Source organism: Etheostoma spectabile, chromosome 18, assembly GCF_008692095.1.
Source record: "Etheostoma spectabile isolate EspeVRDwgs_2016 chromosome 18, UIUC_Espe_1.0, whole genome shotgun sequence".
NCBI lineage: Eukaryota > Metazoa > Chordata > Actinopteri > Perciformes > Percidae > Etheostoma > Etheostoma spectabile.
The window spans coordinates 14,147,534-14,147,737 of NC_045750.1; the positions used below are offsets into that span (position 1 = coordinate 14,147,534).

A 204-nucleotide genomic window follows, 5' to 3' on the forward strand; every position below is an offset into this window, starting at 1 on the left:
CCTGAGATGTGGGCAAACCTGGTGGCCAACTACAAGAAACATCTGACTTGTGATTGCCAACAAGGGTTTTGCCACCAAGTACTAAGTCATGTTTTGGAGAGGGGTCAAATACTTATTTCCCCCATTAAAATGCAAATCAATTCATAACATTTTTTATGTGTTTTTCTGGATTTTTTTTTGTTATTCTGTCTCTCGCTGTTCAAA

At 37.7% G+C, this 204-nt stretch overlaps 1 protein-coding gene across 1 annotated transcript in view; it reads right to left on the reverse strand.

Annotated features, from left to right (window-relative positions):
• aldh8a1 (aldehyde dehydrogenase 8 family, member A1) overlaps positions 1-204 on the reverse strand; it is a 7,370-nt gene that overhangs the window by 5,671 nt on the left and 1,495 nt on the right. The window lies entirely within an intron of this gene.